This window comes from Prinia subflava, chromosome 2 (genome assembly GCF_021018805.1).
Source record: "Prinia subflava isolate CZ2003 ecotype Zambia chromosome 2, Cam_Psub_1.2, whole genome shotgun sequence".
Classification (NCBI taxonomy): domain Eukaryota; kingdom Metazoa; phylum Chordata; class Aves; order Passeriformes; family Cisticolidae; genus Prinia; species Prinia subflava.
In genome coordinates, this window is record NC_086248.1 from 40,239,351 (window position 1) to 40,257,671 (window position 18,321).

Below are 18,321 nucleotides of genomic sequence, written 5' to 3' on the forward strand. Positions count from 1 at the left end.
TCTTCACCCAATAAAACTTAGATGTACCTTTGAACCAGACAGGAAAGAACTGAACCATTTCTATTTCTCAAGCAAAGTCAGTTTTATTTTTCTACTTAATAAAAAAAATTAAAATAAATAAATAAATAAATAAATAAATAAATAAATAAATAAATAAATAAGAACATGGTGGATTTTTTCCACTTCTTAGTCTGGGAAGCAAAATACAGTAAAAAACAGTCAGCAAGGAACCCCACCACATCAAATTTTCACACATCATTGCAACACAGCCAAGCAGTGATAATCACCTTAATCAGAACTAGCCTGTGACACCTTGGATCTCCACATCTTCTAGCTCTGCACCCCTCTGCATGTGTCTGAACTCACAATGTTACAGGGGTAAGGGTAAACTTATTACAGAAAAGGGATGGCTGAAGGACTGGAAAGCAATATTTTGCTCAACTTGCACTCCCACTTGCAGATGTAACTTGTCTGCAAATAGTCTCTCAGTTAAGAATAGTTTAGCTTTAGAAGCCTGGAGCGCTCTCGTGCTAAACCCAGCATGGCATACACAGAACAATACCCCATCCTAACAAGATATGAACCTGTAAAGCTCTTTGACATGCTTATGGGTCTAAAGCAAGTTTTATTGATGATAACAGTCTCCTTTGGCCGAAATGATAATAATATTTGTGTGTTTATATATACATCTGTGTGAACTATTAAAAAAAATACTATAATGACAGTAAATATGCTCTCTCAGGCAAGATATTCTTTGGGGGTTTTAAAAATTTCCAGCTTGGATCTTGTAATTATTATCAAACGATTGAGGAGCCAGTAGTTTCCAAAGGTGAGAATTGTGAGCATTTGACAACCAGTTCGATTTTTACTAAGAAATTAACAAAGAATCCCTTTCAGAGTCTGGATCGGGTACTGCACCTTGGCAAATATAAAATCCCAGAAAAAAAATAGCCACCCTCTCTGTGTCAAATGTTTTTCACATATTTCTTGCTTTATTCAAATGTATTATTATTTCAGTACCTAGGGGATTGAATTACTGCACTAATTTTTTTCTTAATTTGTATATATTTGATATAGTATCTATTTTTAATTATCACAAGTCTTATTTAATTTTGACTTCATTAAAAGTTACATATGGAATTATACATATCTCTTCCACATGTGAGAAGATGCAATATTCCGTTAGCTGGAAGTAGTCAATTAAAATGTTCAGCACATAAACAGAAAAATGTTTTCCCTTATCAAAGATAATACAGAAGAAGAATGGTCTTGTGGTTAAAATGTTCAGTGCATAAATATAGACCTTTGTTTCCCAACAAATATAATAGAGAAACCTTATTATTAAACAGAGGGAGGTAAACCATTGCAGCTCCCTTCCTGTCTCTGCTAGAAACTTGTATTGTGGCTTGTGGCAAGTTACGTGCAGAATATTTTCAAGCAGAGGTGATATAGGTGCCATGCTGGGAATAAGAGTGCTATGATTTTCTAGAAAGAGCAGAGTATGAAGAAATTTCCAACCCTGCTCTGCTGGATTTCTGAGCACTCACTGCTGTGTTGGTGCACTGGTGTCACCTGTACGGCAGATCAGGTCCCTTGTTGATAGGTGTACATATTCCTTCACATTGCTTAGGACCTCAAAGTGCTGAGGGAACTGGGCTTGGACTTTGTAGGTCCTTGCTACAAAAAAAGAAATTCTGTCAATAATTGCTGAGTTAATGGCCTCACACAACAGTAATTTATTATTGCCTAACTGCAATAACCTTGCTCCTTCTCTTTGTTCCCCAAGGAGCCCTTGCCTTCAACACACACGTGCACACAGCTGTCTCTCCTGTCCCAAGGCACCTGCAAGGTACTTCAGCACCCTCCCTCCTGCCTGGTCAGAAGCAGCATGTGCTACTCCTGGATCCCAGATTTGAGGGGCAGAAGGACATATGGGACAGCAACAGCTGAGCCTGGTTGTCTGCATCCTTACTGCCTCTGTTGCCCCCAGAACTCATGGGCATTTAAAATCTTGTAGAGTAACTGAGGACAGACAGACAGGTACACACTATCATTTTTCAGTCTCTATCCACAGATGGGATTGCACTTACTCGAAGTGTTGCTGGTCTGGAATTAGTTGTACAGACTTCCAAACACAAGTATAGGTGTCTCCAGGGCCGAACTCCTTCTCACTGTGTTTCTCAGTCAAGTGAAGCAAGAATAAAGAAAAAAAAAAAAAGTTAAACAGAGAACTTGGATGCCCTTCTGTTTCTTAAAACTGGAATTTAAGTAAGGCATCAGCAATGAGGTGATCAAATGTTCAAACAAAGTGGATTTTTTTCCTCATGTAGAAGCTACCTTCAACTTTTTAGAAAAATGTACTTCCAGGTAGGTACAGAAGGCAAAAAGATACCTTGAGGTCAGCTTGATGGCCTGTAATCACAAGCAGAGGTTTTTGAAAGTAATCTTTCATTGACGTGGTTCAGTCAAACTTCAGGCACTCAGATCCTTTACTGATCTAGTGACAGGCTCCTGCCAGTAGCTCTTGGCTGCCCAGGGTGGTACAGCAATGTTGTACCCAGACTTGTCTCACCCCAAAGGTGACATTGCCAGCATTAGGTGTTTACAAGAGATTCCTTCATGGAGAGAGATCGGTGTCAGGCTGTCTGCAGGTTCATGTGCTGCATATTGTGCAGTGGAACTCAAACTTTTGCAAGCACAATGACTTGAAATTTAGATGCTTTTGATGAAAATGAACCAGAGCATCAAGAGAATAGAACACTATATCTTAACTATTACTTCAAAACTTGTTTTATACTAATTTTTTGCCATCATGACAGAAAACATTCTGAAAAATGTTTGACAGGACCAAAATTTTTCAAGAATTTACACTGAATTCAAAAAGCAATTTTTACAAAAGGAAAAAGCCCTTTATACTTTTTCTAGATCTGCTGAAAGATTTTATCTTTTTCGTAGAAATATGTTTCAGCTACTCCTTTTGGAATAGCATTTAGCATTTCAAAGTTGACCTTAGAAAAGAAGGGAATAAAACAAACTAACAAACAAATAAGGACAAAGGACTTCAAAACTGAGAAACATGTCAAAATATTGAATTTTAGATCAGATGACATTTTTGGACAAGTCTCAAATTACTCTTTAATTTCCCCAAAGGAAATTTGGTTTGGTTTGTTCATACTAAATGGTTTTTCGTTCTGTTCTTTGCCAGTTTCATAAGACAAAATATTTTTTCTTTTCAAGTTAATTGTGTTCCTTTTTGACAAGAGAAAGAGGGATTTTAAGAAATTTTCTTTGATAGGAAACAAAGATCTCCATCTGGTGTGGTTTCACATTGATTTCTCTGCCTTTACAATGACCAAAAGCTTTTAAACTTGCTAATTAACAATTGTAAAAGTCTTCTTATCTATTGCTGCCATTTATCTAGGATAAAGCTAACTTTTTTGATAGTGATCAAGTTTAGGATGGAGATTAATTACCTGATTTTTAAACATGTTCAACCTTCTACCTCTTCCCATGTTACTGATTGAAATTACTGTAAGAAATACTGCATGTTCACACTAGCAGATTAAGATGTGTTGAACACAGTTTTTCCCTACTCTTTGAGTGCACTTTCCAGTAAAACCAAGCAACTGGCAATTTTTATAACCTCACTGGGCACAAGCAGAAACATTGCAAAAGAACAGCGTTAGAGATCTTTTTCCAGAACAGCTTCCATTCTACATTCACCATTGTGGTTTATCCCTAAAGCCATGTTTGCCTTACATATATTGTATAATCTATCCTATAAACTGTACCTCATGGGCTATCCCTGCTTTAATATCACTCTTACATGGCATTGCCTGATCCATGCTGCTGAAGATTAACTTTGAAAAGATTTTGGAGAAGACGCCAGGATTACCTGACTGCAAAAATAGCTCTGTTAGCTACATTTCAAATAATACATAAATGCACTCCAAGGTTACTGCTCTGATCACTTCATTAGCCAGAAACATGTGACTTTTGTTACTTTAATGCAAAGTACTGTATAATTGTTCCCTTCTTCTCTCCAAGGCCCAAATAGTCTGTCATCTGTCACAGAAATTTACAAAGATTTAGTGAGTTCTCTCAAAGGTGTAACTAGTTATTGCAAAGAGTTTGCCATACACAACTAATATGGTGTAGTCACCAAAAGGTGTCTTAAGTTGAAAAAAGAAATTCCTTGTTAACACTGGATGGAACTGTCATTTTGTCAGCTTGATGAATCAAAACTTCAGATCTAACAAAATATGGATTTAGTTACTTTTTCACAGAGTCTGATGTATTCTTTCCCAATATTGAAACAGTAAATGGAGCACAGTGTTATAATTCATTCTATTAAATAAGAACTAATTAAAGAATAAATTCCATGTCATATACAGTGTTCTTGGTACAATCTTAATCTATAAATACCAGCAACTGAGCTGTGTTAAGTTAGGAGGATGTTTGAAGCATGAGCTGGATGAAGGAGGCATTCTTTTCAGAGAGTAGCTGCATTTTTTGCAACCCTTTGGTATTAATTTGCCTTTTTTTCCTTTTCAGGACATTTTATTGTCTGTAGTGTATTTCAAATCTCAGAACTACAGAAAAGCTATGAATTTTTTTCATACCCTGGTGTGTTTTTTGGGTTTTGGGGTTTTTTTTTTCTGGTTTTTGTTTGTTTGTTTGTTTGGGGTTTGTTTGATTGGTTGGTTGGTTTTTTTGAGGAAAACACAAACTTCCTCATTCAAGTTGTATGTCTGAATAAGAAAATTTTTCTTTCCTTTTTTTTTTTTTTTTTAAGAATAAATTATGTTTAAACAGAAAGGTAAATTCTCTTAGAGGACCTTGCAGCGGTCAATGCCTTCATTTTTTTTTCCTCTGCATTCATAGCTCTCACCACTGCTAGTGATTGAAGGTCTCTGGAACTGAACAAAGCTACTCTTGTGGCATAATTCAGCTTCTAACTGACAGATGAAACTGAATGCAGAGGTTAAAGGAAGTGTCTATGAAGCATCTCACTCCCCAAGACATCCAGCTGTTTGCAAGCAGTCTGTGACACAAGGGGCAAGTACTGGATGCTCCAAAGTCTTCCTATTTATAAAGTAGGGGCATATTTTCTGTACCTCAGAGACTTCCCAAAGTATCTTACTGATAAGAGGGATGTTGTTTTCTGAAATGCCAGGAGGTTGTATTATTGTCTTCATGTCATTACAGTGGAGTCTCATTTGAGGTCACCCAGTAACTTTATTGTGGGCTGCTCATAGATATTGGTCAATAACTAGCTATTCTCCATGATCCAGCAGGGGCTTGTTATCTAGTTACAACTCAGACCGTGTTTCACTTCAGCCAGTGATGTCATGGTCAAGGAAGAATGTCACAACAGAAAATAGTGGGCTGTACCCTATGGCTTAACAACAAGTTAAGGAGTAGCAATGGATAAATATTTTTTAAAAATCAGCATTATTCACTGGTTTAAAGAAATCTTAACATTCAGAAGTGAAAAATAGAACATGCTGGAGATAGGCAAAAATCTTTTAGAGACTACAATGAAACACCCTTGTCTTTCATCAAACAGGCTCTTAGACTGGCAAATTAAGGTAGAAACTTATAAGAAGAGGTTTTAGTTTATCAGCCCTTGTGTTGTTTTCCAGGCAGAGGCATACTCCCAAAGAGCAGGCCAGGAATGGACATGGCCTGCTCATGGCCCACCCAGGTCACCCCAGGGTGATGAACTTATGCAAGAGAAGGGACAGAGACCTGAAAGTTCAGACAAAAGCAGAATGAGGGATATATATATATATATATATATTATATATATATATATATATATATATATATATGTAAATAAGAGCCATATTCTCTGTGGGATAAAAAGGACAAGCAATACCAAGTGACAAAGAGACACAGAAAAAAAGAGCATAACTGCAAGTTACAAAAAAATTGGGCTCACTTTCCTTTTCCTTATCTTTGAAGGGCTGGAACATCAATTTTAAAAGTTACAAATCCGAGTTAGGTTGACCTGTCTTTCTGTGCTTGTGATATAGTCAGATAGTCTCCACTAAGTGAGGAATATCTGGCTTATGTTAGGGCATGTGGCTAGAAATCTTCTGTGTCAGCATCTTCTGAACCAAGGAGACCCTTCTACATGTACTGTTGCCTGCTTTGATTATTTCCTAATTCTGTCTAGACTAGACTAAGGAAATGGTTGGTGTACAAGGTCATGTAACACTTCAGTGACTGGCTACAGAGAAAGAAAGGGAAAAGCTCAGTTTAAACCTGGGATTCTGTCACATAGTAATTAAAAAAGAGAAAGAGCACAATGCAGATGGGGGGAAGTTGATGAAGGCGGGAGAAAATATGATATGGAGCCCACTTTCTTATCAGTAAGGGATTACAAAAGAGCACTTGAACAGATTGTTTAACTTGTCCGTAAATTATCCATTGGATATTTAAAATATTCTAGGAATGTCTCATAATTGTATTTATAAAAAATATTGCTGACATTAATTTAATACTTAGACTTTATAACTTCCCTTCTCCTCTCTTCCCTTCCCCTTCCCCTTTGACAAAGCAGGTGCAGGTTTAAGAAAAAAGGCTAAATGAACAACTGAAGTGAAAGGATCAATATTAAGGAATTAAATTAAATTGCCCTCACAGGGGGTTTGCTCCAAATCTCACTGAAAACAACAGAAAGATTTCCACCCACTTCAGTGGGGTTTTGATGAGACCCAGGGGACGCAGCCAGAGAGGGCCCCATCAGTGTTTTGCTGACTTAGAGCTCTTTGAGTGACTTTCTGTTTTTTCCTTTTCCAAGAGAACCCTCTTTGTTCTGGTCTCAGACTTGCAGTTTGGGTCTGCAAAAAGTCTCTGTGCCTGGAAACATTCCTAGTGATCAAATACTCTTCAAATCTTCCCAGTACTACTGGATGAACAGTGCAAAAAGGCTTCTTAATCACCTTCCCTCTTTTCGTGCATCCTGGTCTGTTCTAGCCCAAACAAAGTTCCCCTGTTTATGCAAAATATTAGTGGCTTTATTTTTATTAAGGGCATGCTTTATTAATCTTAATAAATCAGTTTGTCACTTGCTTTCTGACTGCTTCTCAAGTAAAACGGGGATTGACTGTGCAGTAACACTGTTTATGTCATGCCTCAATAGTTTAAGGTGGGCTTTGAGTAGTTTTATTGCTTTTGTTTATATAGGTAAACCCAATCTGTGCATTTGAAATGATTGATGAAGTGCAGTCCCACTTGGAGTGTTTGTCATCATTCATGTGCTGAAGTGACATTTCTTTATGTATTTTGGCATAAACATATGCAACTACTGGCAAAGCATTTGACCCTGGAGTCTGACTATTTGTCATTCTAATCTTTTTTTTTTTCCTACCCCAAAGTCAGGCAAGTTACTGTATATTCCATCTGAATTCATGTTGCTAATTATTCAAGAGATAGCAAGAGTCCTGTGGCTGGAACTGAGTAAGTTGCTGAATGTGCATTCTTCTCTTCACAAGTTAGGTACTTTGCTGCAATATAAATAAAGTTGGGATGTGTGTAAATGTCAAGAGCATCATCCATATCAAGCTGCAGTATCTTTTCAGTAAAATCTGAAGCCCATGCTTTGTCAATAGAATAAGGCAAAAACACTTTGCAAAGGGCTTAGCAAATCAAATGTGAGCAGAGATTAAGTAAAATATGTTAAATATATCTTGGGATATAATTTTCCAATAACACAGTTACAATGAAAAGCAAGTAACCAATAATTCACATTATGTGAACAGAGATAAATGGATGGTGCATTAACCTCCAGGCTCAGGGTTCAGACTGTGTGCTGTCTTGTTGGAGAAGAGTTGATTATTTATTGGGGAAAATGTCAAAAAAAAATTAAACTGTAAAGTAATTTTCCCTGGAAAGAAATCACACATCATTTATAAAATATATCAACTTTTTTTGAGGAGTCAAAAAAAAATGTGATACCTCCTCAAAACTTACCTGTTGGGTCTGAATATAGCATTTGTGTCTACAATAACTGAGATAGATTTAGATATTTGGACAGAGAAAGCAAATTATAATATGATTGATAGAGAATCTATCCAAATCCTTATATCAAGGAATATGTGTCCTGAAATGACATGTTTAAATGGCTTTAATTTTAAAGCTGGATATCATTTTCTAAATTTGCACTAACATGATATGAGATTGTCTTTTTTTGGAAAGTAGTATTAGTATGAATTCTGCTGGGTTTGCTCCAGGTTTCTCCACATTTATATGCAAGGAAGCACCATACAAATTCTTCAGAAATACAGTGCATTGATGAAAGTTTAATTCTTGGTTTCAAACATTCACACGGAAGGACACAAGTCAGATGGGACTGAGGCAGGACGCCCAGCTGCCCATGAGATGACACAAGAGGAGCAGTTGAGTCTGGATCTAGAAGATGGTTGTCTCCAGAGCAGCTGAGGAGCTCTCCATTTTCCACTGACAGGACTGGTGAAGGGTCAGTTCATTTGCCTGTGGAAAATAATTTCCCTTTCTTTGGCTTCTTCCTCAGTCTCCAGCTGGGAGGAAGCTGCAGTACTTTTGTGCAGAAAGGTACTAAAAAGGAATTGAGATCCAGTCCTGAAATGAGTTCCACGCTCATATGAGGGGTGGAGGGGGAAAACCAAACCCATCAAAGTAAAGTATCTTACTTTGCCATTTGTCTTTCAATTCAATTAGGCCACAAATTCAAATTCTACTAATAAATGGACCAGCAACAAAATCTCTGTTAAAATTGTAAAATATTGTATGTTATAGGTACCAATACCTGGTTACATAACCCCTGCTTTAAAATACACTATTTAAGGTATTTTTATCATATTTTCCAAAAGTTTCTGAAAGACACAAAAGCTGTGTATTTAGAGATACATCCATTCTCCATGCTCTGAGATGAATAACCATGGCCATTTGCATTTTCTTTCCCTTCTCCTTTTTGCTTTTATCTATACAAAGATAGCTTTATATCTTTTTTTTTTTTCCTATTAGACTAGTCAAGGATTTTGATTTCCTCATAGTTGTTCTATTAAGATTTTATTATTTCACTCATAATGTTAAATAGAATCTATTTTGGGTATTTTTTGAGTATCAAAAAAAACAAACAAAGGTTGCCATCATGTTCACAGAAATACTTTTATTCTCCTTCTTCCTCTCAAAATAACCCTGGCATAAAAAGGGAGAAAAGATGTGAAATGGTTTGGATTTTTTCATGGGGAATACTTGCCCTTTCGATGATGATATATTTCTTTGTACTTTTTGTTATAGGAAATGACATATAGTTGGAAAAATCTCTGAGAAATGCTTTTCATTATCAAATCATTCTATGCAGTAAATGTATCATGTCACTGCTAAAACCCATGGTAAAAACTAAACTGTTTCTATAAAGGAAGACTGGCAAACAATATCCTGCAGGTGCACTGTGTCTTACCTCTGGCTTCTTTTTTTTTTTTTTCTGAAAGAGAGCTCAAGTAAATGATGCATCAAAATATTTGTGGGCTGAGGAGAAAATAGGGGGTTACTTGTCAGGCTTGTCTCTGTTTCTGCCTGGCTTTTTTTCCAAGTCTGCCTCCTTCTGGGATGTGGCTGGTTTGGAATATGTGATAATAAGTTGCCTTAGATATGCAACAAGTCATGTGTAAAGCAAATACAGTACCACTTTAAGTGAAAGCCTCTCTTGATAAAAGAATATATTCCAATTACATTAATCCATTAATGGTTCATTTCCTCAGATAATTGGCTACTTATGTGTATCTTTATTTGCATCCACTAAATACATAGCCCAGAGTTACCAGTATCTGTGTAAGGCTGATGATTTCATCCTAGGTTAGCATTTACAAGCTAAGACCAGGTAAAACAACATAACTTCAGTGAATAGACTCACGAAAAAGACTAAAAAAAATAGTTCATTGATTGATTTCCTGCCTCCCAGTTACAGCTTATGGATAATTCTACTTTTCAATTTCTCTTTAGGAACAGTATATAAATAAATGGTAAAGTTTCATTTGGATACTTCATTAAAAGCACAGCCCTAAATTATAATTTGTCATTAATAGTTTCTGTTGGTGAATACATGTTTAATCTAATAATAATCACTGGTACTGTCATTCCTGTATGGAATTTTGTGCCTGAAACTACAGAAAATTCTAATTTTTAAATGATACGTTAGATTTATTCAATTTTGAGACAACAAGCTCTCAGACTTCCTATTTCAACAATAAATCACCTGGTTTATTGGAAATAAAGTAACCAATATTAGATTTATTCAGTTTTGAGACAAAAAGTGCTCACACTCCCTGCTTCAACAATAAATCATCTGGTTTGTTGGAAATAAACTACAGATCTTACCTTTCAGAAGTTATGGTAAAGTTTGACCTCAATCTCCAAGTGTTTATTTATAATCTTCAAGAATTTGTTAATATACAATTATCAGTTGCTAATCACAACACGTAGATACATTAATAATTGTTGATTGATTACCTCCTTTGACAGAAGTTAAATTATTCAAAAATGTCTGAATAAATAGCTGGGGAAAATATTTCCCTTGTTTTGAAATGCAAGAATCTTGAAATTTCCTACCCTTTTCCACTTTTTTCTGCATTTCATTTTTTACCTTTACTTTTCATCCTTTTGTCAGTGTTCTCAACCACCCCAAATGCTGATCAAACCTCCTGAAATTTTGACAGCGTCCTTCTCCTGTAGCTCTGTGAGTGTCTAGCTCCAGAATAGCAGAGATGTTATGCTCTGTCTTCTAAAAGTGCAACAAAAAAGACCAGAATGTGTTCCTTTTTCTCACACTGAATGTGGAATTGAACCTTCCCTGTTAAAATTTAAATTCTTCATTTTAAAAATGCACATTTTTTGCAGAAGATATTTTAGTATTTGGGGTTTGTCCGTTTGCACATTTACAAAAAGCAAATGATCCAAGCCCCAGAGTATTTCTACTCCCTGTGAACTTCAGGGAAAGAGTTAAAGCAAGCCATGTGACTCATTGTGTGGAGGCCACTGAGTCAGGCAATCACGGTCAACCCCGCTGGCTTTAGAAATCTGAGGAGCACCAAGTGCCCCAGTGCACAGCAGCTTCGTGTGGGAGTTCAGCTTCAGCAGCTGCTTCTCTCTTCAGGCACCAGCTTATTCTGAAGAAGGAAAGGTCTATCAAGTCATACTTTCTGCAGTGAGATAGAGTAAAGAGATGCAACATTTGATCTCAGAATTTCTGTCTGCCCAGAAAAATGGGACTTCTGATGACAATTGAATCTCTCTTCCTGAATACGGGATGTTTTTCTTGCACAGTTACATGAACCTAATAACCATATCAATCAGGGTTCTTGAAAGCAACGCAATACATTCCACTGAAGTGTCTAAGGAGACGCTGAGGTTAAGGATATGTTTGAATTTCTGGATGAATGACAAGGTTGTTTTTGTTTCGAAGTTAACTAGGAACACGAAGAAGCTGTGAAATACTAGGCAAAGTGTACTCAAAGAAGGAACTGAAGTTTGCAAAGAGAGGGAAAAATCACTTACATGGAAGACCTTATGTGTCAAGTGTGCCTGAATTCACACGTACGTAGGCAAGTCTATGTAGATTTATAACAAGGGTGGTATGAGTGCAGCAATTGCATTGGTATATTTGGAACCAAAAATACAGCAGTAGCAGGAACACTGTAAAGTTGTAGCATGTTCACGAGCCAAGGGCATAGTTCTGGTGTGCCATTGCCTTAAATCCAGTAAAAATACTGCACCCTGGGAAGAAAAGAGCTTGAAAGATGGAAACAGACAGGAAAAGAGGTAGAGAGTGCCAATTAAGGTACAGCCCCTGGCTTCATAAGGGCTTACAATGACTCTTGGATAATAAAAAGAAATTTCATTCAAAATTAACTAAATGTAGCCTTTAGCCCCAGGTTCTTCTAACTAGCCCTATGACTGCTTGAGACATTGATATTTCATGCTCATGATTTTCCCCATTATGAATATAGAGCACACATTGTTCTGGATTTTAGTTCCTTTGGCGAATTTGCTCTTCCCCTTCAAATTCCATGACCAGAAGGGATAACTCCGTCTGCATATTTTATTGAATTACTACTTAATACAGTCTCAGCCCAGGGTAAGCCTTCACAAGAATGTTGAACATTTTGAGACAAAACAATAGGGGCATTTAGACTTTAGTCTCCAAACTTTCCAACCAGCAGGTTGCCCAAGAGTTAAAGTTATTGGAGTGCTCAAGTTGTTTGCAGCTCATACTGCCTTGGTTCCCTCTTGTAGGGATAGTCAAAAATATTTCCTAAGAAAAGGTGTTGCTTCAGTGAAAAACTGCAGAGGGAAGAGCATCACTTTGCTTTCACGGTCTTGCAGAGTGGAAGGAACTAAAAGCTGCTGACCTTACTAAAGTGCATTCACTTTTGTGGTGTTGCTTAGATAACAGCTACTGATACACTGACAATGAGCATTTATCGTTCAACCTTCACAAAAGTGTGTAAATTCACCACTGATGCCTTTTCCTGAAATGACAGGTGAGAAATTGTGCAGAGATGTTTTTCAGGATTTGTTAGCCCAAGAATGAATAAAAAATGATTGATGATATGTCCAAATTTGAGAACACAAGATCCAAAATGCTGGGGTTTTTTAACTGCCACAGGCAAAAAGTAGTGAAAAAAGCTTGTTGGAAGATGAATACCTGGAGAAGGTTGAGACACAGGAGATCAAGCTTCAGGTAGTTACACAGAGCAGAGCAACTGCAAAAGAAGCTGCTGAGTCTCCACTTCTGCTCGACATGCCTGGATGCCATGCATCTTCAGTCTTCCACACAAATATATATTTGGACTGTTAGCATTTTTCTGGAGTAAGCAACTGTGTTCTCCTTCCTTGAAAATCAGGTATTGGTCTTGATATCACAGTGACAAAGAAGCAAGGAGAAGATAGGGCAAAGGTAGATTGTGGTAGATGTGGGCAGGGGAAAGTGCTTCCAAATGCTGCAGTATAAGCAAAGACTGAGACAGACCTGGACTTTCAACAGACCTGAAACAAGCCAGATCCAAGTCTCTGCTTCAGATCAATCACATGAGAAATCTTTCCCCAGCCCTGAGGGTATCAGGTGCATTCTTCTGGGTTTTCATCAAAAGCTCTAGGCATGACCTTAATATAGAAAGAGAAACTTTCAGATGTGTTAAAAATATTTGTGGAATGGTGAGACTTCCCACTGGAGCTTCAAATTAGGTGCCTTCATGCATTTTCCATACTAAACCAAGTGCAAAGCAAATAATCTGTTTTGTTTAGATAAAGGTCTACAGAAGTGTTTGATATTATGAAAGATAAGAATAAACTTTCTATCTGTTCACAGGTTGCATTGCTTACCAACCTCTCCCAAAATCTCATCTGGAAACAGCTGATACCATCACATTGTAGCCAGTGGCTATGCCTGTCAGTAAGCCCAGGCAGGCGATGATGAGGTCCTCATGCTTGTTATATGCATTTCACATCTTCTACTTCATCCAAGATCTAACCTGGTCCCCTGAACTGGACATCCCAGCCACACATACCATTTAACACTCTTCAGAGAAGCAGGCATTGGAGTTTCTCCTAGTGACTTGTGCACTGAGATAGAGTTCTTCAAAAATAAAACAGTTCACTCGTCAGGAGTGATGCTGTGAAGCAAGGCAACCTTCAATTAGCTGAGATATTCAGAAGATTTATTTCAAAACTAGATTTCTGCTCAGATCAAAACATGAATGCAGACACAACTTGCATGACTGTATAGAGAAGCTGAATATTTGAGAATGTGAGTGTGAGTCTTGAATTAAACATTAGCACTGAACACAATTCATAGCTTCCTGAATTTGAAAGTACACATAAGGAATTAGAAGGCATTTTTTAAACTTTAAAGAAGCAACAAAATGCTTCAGCATGCTCCATACAAAATTGTATGTTGGAGATCAACAAAACACTGAGAAAGTGCAAAAAAAAAAAATGTAATGACAATTTGTGTTATCTAACTTATTTTGAGTGAAAATTTACAGTATACATGAGGGATTTTTCCCATTCTCTGACAGGTGTTAAAAGGGTAGTGATTTTACATAATATATTTGTCTAAGGCCGAGTAAGGCCTTTGTGTCTTTTGAGATCAGGTTCATTTTGAAAAAGCATCCAAAAGTTCAGATGTGTATTTGAAACTCCAGAAATCATCCAAATCCAAACCACAAACTTTCTTCTCCATCCAAACAAGTCCATGACTTTTACTTCTCCTTCAGCAGTACAAATTTAAAGTACCTCTCAGGACATCTTCAAAGATATTGTCTAGGCTGATAACCTTATCCTCAAGAAGTGGTCAGAATGCTTTTTCATCCCGATTCTTTCTGGTAAGTTTGACACCTCTTTCTGCAGTCCTTCCTTTCTCTCCTTTAACACATAACTCCCTTTTGGCATTCTCTTCTTAGCATACCCATAATTACTCCTCTGGGTCTCACTATCATTCCTTTCAGCCTTTTAAGTGACCTGGTACACAATATGGTGTGCTAAAATTACCTTATGCAAGACTGTGGAAAGAATTTTCTAAACCTTTCAAACCAGAAAAATTAACCTGATATACAACAACTAAAATGCTGTTCAATGTGTTTAGAAATTGAAGGTAAATAGATAATTTCCACACATAGAACATAATCCCATTAAAATCCTTGATTCCATTCAAGAAGCCGCTGGAAACCTGACTGTTGTGAATGCTAAGGCAGTACTAACTAATTTTTCTAACAAAAGAGTCAGATATAGGTTATGCAGCATTTGGTCTATATACTATCATTGTACTATATTTTGCTTGTGTTTAAACCAGACTCAAGAACTGATGTTTTCTCCTCTGGATCTTCCTTCAAAAGCCTAGTAAGTTTTGTCCTGGAAGATTTTTCCCTATCAACCACTCCCTGTGTTACTACTTCTTCAGCAGATGCTGAGAAGTGGTGAAAATTCTGTACTGCCTGTACTAGACATAGAAAATTCACACACTAAGATCCTACAAACTGAAAATCAAAATCTGCATTCTGACACTGGAGTATTTCATAATTTTATATATAAATCAGATATCCTCTTCAGCTTATGTCTCATTTGCAAGAAGAAGCAAAAAACTTGTAATATTGATTTTCCCCAGACTTACTGTAGGCTGAGCTTGGTCCTAACAAAACAGATGTGGAGTTTGTAAGGACTAGTGTTAAGCTGCTGAAAGCTCCCACTGGAGTTGCATAAAGAAAGGAGCAGGAAAAAACTAATATCTTGATGTGATTTTGTCTGGTCTTAGCAATCTCATGAACTTCCCTGTGCAGCCTTTAGATTGTTGTGATTTGATTTTTGGATGCTATACTTCATATGTCTACCTTAATTCAGCAATACGAAGGCTTGTTTAAGGCAAAATGTGAAAGATGTGGCCTACATTACGACATCTGAGTGGTTAAATTTTTTTTTTAATTCTCTGCCAACATGCTCACTACACACATGCACATGTTCCCTCACACACCCTTTAGAAGATGTGGATGTAGTTTAAGCAGTACATCAGGGTATGAAATCAGAAATACCTGAGGGTATGAAATCAGTTTTGGGCAGAGTATGGCACTCTCGTAGTTTCTTTTGGTGATAAAATAACAAACACATCAATACAGCCAGTCCTGAGACTTTCTGCAGTGTGTTGCCCTCCTGGGTTGTATGGCCTGAAATCAAACCCCACCTATTGCTGGATTGTTTCAAAGGAATTTGATATAAGTGGCAAGTTGTTGCTAAAGATGTTTGTTTTGTTCTGCCCTTTGTAAATTTCTTTTGATGTTATTCTTGTTCAAACACCCTCTCTAGGTTATAGCTAATGGAGAAAGAAAAAGAACTTGGCTTTTTTGATTGGTCTTCCTGGTTTTCACTCATGGACATCTTTATGATTCTCCTATATTCATTTTTCAAGGTTGTCTCTGCAATTATGACACATTATCAAGGCAATTCAAAATAATATATAGACTTTTTAGCATTTCTTCTCTACTGATGGCTTCCTTGTCCTTTCTCTTTCCATTTTTTTTTCTTTTTTTCCCCTGATGATGAAACACAGTCAAAAGCCGGCTGTGCTTCTCCAGTTTTGTTAATATTCTCTGGCTTAATATCTTTGTATCATTCTTGATTTAATGAAGTATAGGATGCAAGGCTGTTTATGAATATTTCTTTTCACAGTACACAAAAATGAACAAATATAAAACCAGCAAAAACACAGTCTAAGGTACAGAAAACTGGGTTCCTTTTTTCTTCCCTTTCCCTCTTCCCTTTTTCATTCTTATGAAAGAGAAGGAACCAGCTCAGCTGGGTATCAGTCATCACAAGATTCTGGTTTGATTTCTGCAGGTGGCAGAGGTAAAAGGCTTAGCTATACAGAGCCTGAGTCGTCAAAGGAAGAAATTGGTCAGATTTTCTTTCACTTTATCAAATTCTAATGGGGAATGAGTAAAATTTACCAGATTTTCTCTCTCATTCTTTCTCTCATTCTTTTGCAACCTAGAGTATTATCAGATAATAGGAAAACACTGACCAACATATCCAACCTGAACAGGCTCCTGTTGAAGACCTCTATGATTACTAGCGATGTTTTTGACCTGCAAATCCTGCCCCCCCCACCATTTTTTTACAAGAGCTATAAAAAGTTCACCATATCTAAAGATTCTTTCATTGCTCAAATATGAAACTAATGAAACTAGAGGTTACTTTTAAGACACCATTCAATCTCTTCTTTAGAAGAACAAGAATCTTGACTTTAAAATAACATGAAGAGAATAAGAACAATAATAAAAAGAACATCAAGAAAACAGCATCAACATCAGCAGTCTTCATATTGCTGAATTAAGGTAGACATATGAAAAACAGTATCTGAAAATCAAATCAGAATAGGACCTTAAAGTAAATATTCTTATTCACATGTTGCACAATCTTACAATTCTGGAATTCTGAAAAGTATGTACAATCTTTTTGGAAAATAATAAAATATAATTCAACTTAAAGCAAAACCGCTGTAATTGTGAACTATCTTCCTCAGAAGCTGCATATTAAGAGTAGCACTTGTAGTCTGGAAACCTAAGAAGAATGAAACTGATTTTCTAACTATTATCTTTGCAAGCATCTTAATCAAATTTTTAAAAATTCACATGTGATTCTGCAAAAAAATATACTGAATTAATGCAAATGAAAAATATATGAACGTTTGTTATTTCTGCAATAAACAGCACATGTTTGAGGATCGAGTGATATGCCTTCTGTCTTAGCTTTTCTGATAGCATTGCAATTTTGATATTTAGCTTCAATTTACATGTTACAAATAATCTGGGGTTTTTTTCAATTAAGCATGATTAACCATTACCTAATGTTCAGTTTGACTTCTCAAAATGCCTTCTCCCTTAAATGAAAATAATAAAACAAAAGGCTAAGAGAAACAGGAGGCAAGTGATTGTGAATCTTTTTAGAAAAATCTCTATTAAAAACAAGACTTTCTGATACTCATTCCTCACCTAAAAAGAGGATATGGATGAATGTTGAAAACTGTGTAGTAATTGATAAGGGCCATAACTGTTTGGCACAGTGGAAGGTTCAAATTTATTTTATTATTCACCTCTCTGTTGTTAGATCCAGGCTTCTGGGGTGGAAGTGCAGCAACTTAGAGTGACACCTACCACCTTTCTCTCTGGATCAGCTCCTGGAAAAGCCTCAGAGTTGTACAGAACTCAACAGACCCTAGCATTATAAGGTGGAACAGATACTCCATTAGCCATGTGCTACAATTCTTTCGCTGCTTTATCATATCTTTCCCCGTAAAGAATTTGTTGTTGCTATTGTCTAGCCAACAATATTTTAACTAGGATCTGGCAAGGATGTGCCTGCATTATTTTCACTTCATATTTCATAAAATGTGAACTTAATGTGTTATGTCTTGTACACATATAATTATTTTAGCACTTATTTTCAAAATATCCTTATACTTCTTTTTCTGTGTAATGTAAGAGTCCCTTGTATTCTATCTGCTTACTTAGTAGTCAAAGGAAACTATGCTCTGTTTCTAAATACAACATTTTTACATTGTCCATATTTCAGTGCAATTCTTCTGGTTTCAGCTTCTTCAAATCTGTTGAAATATTTTTAGAAGTTGAAAAAGAAGTGTGTTTTTTTCAATATTTAGCAAAAGTTTTGAAATTGGTAAACCATGATGTTTCCTTATAGATGTCAGTGATCGACTTCTTTGTACTTATAGAAAAGAAGAGGAATCATCTTATTGAAATGACCTTATTACCTGTTTTCTACCCTTAT